Raw genomic sequence first — 879 nt, forward strand, 5'->3', positions numbered from 1 at the left:
AACATCATCTTTACAAGGTAAGGGTATTCTCCAGTTCCTTCCCTCCTCAGGTACCTAGTCTTTTCCTGAAGGTTGCAGTGTTCCCTAGGATATAAACAAATGAAGGAAATGTGATATATCAACTTAGAAACCGAACCCACTGTGTTTCCAGTTCTTGTTCTATCTAGGAAAATATGTGAACTTGGAGAAGTTACTTAAGTTCTTTGTGTCTCTTTTCATCAGTTTTTAAATGTTTAGTTACTCAAGTTCCATGCTTTTAGCTAGCTTTCTGACTCTGCCTGTGCCTTCAACACTTTCACAACGATTTTCTGCTCCTCAATAAGAAAAGCCCAATTCATCATTTCATGGGCATACTTAGCATACATGGAACCACCATAAGCCCTGCTGACATGTTTTTTTTCTTCTTAGACAACCGCATCAGAACTCTAGGTCTCATAGCACGAACTGCTCACAGTTAGCCCGAGCACACTCCACACACAGACTTTGGTACCTTACCAACCTTCTTAGGATGAAGGTAGACATTTCTGTTCACAGGAGTTCGAGACAGTCTGATTTTGTTGGAGACTGTATTGTAGGAAAGTCTATGGTGGTATATCAAATGCTGGACCATCCTGCCTGTTTCTAAGCACCATCCCAGAAAAGGAAGAAGAGAGATTCATCATTCTTAAAATACTATTAAATATCATTGCTAACAGACCTTTTGAGAAATAAATCAGTCAGTGAATTTTCCAGTACCTGAAAAAATACTGGATACTAGAAATCAGCTATGTGAATTCTCACCATCTTATACTGTTGTGTGGCCCTCATTCCAGTATTCCTCATTTCAATATTCCTGAGTTGTTGAAGGAATCCGTACTCTTCAGATTTAGAAAGGTTTCA

General features: G+C 39.0%; 1 pseudogene; it reads right to left on the minus strand.

The window, feature by feature from the left end:
* Positions 1-260: 260 nt before the first annotated feature.
* LOC101528695 (large ribosomal subunit protein eL34-like) lies at positions 261-610 on the minus strand (annotated as a pseudogene).
* Positions 611-879: the final 269 nt, after the last annotated feature.

This window comes from Ochotona princeps, chromosome 21 (assembly GCF_030435755.1).
Source record: "Ochotona princeps isolate mOchPri1 chromosome 21, mOchPri1.hap1, whole genome shotgun sequence".
NCBI lineage: Eukaryota > Metazoa > Chordata > Mammalia > Lagomorpha > Ochotonidae > Ochotona > Ochotona princeps.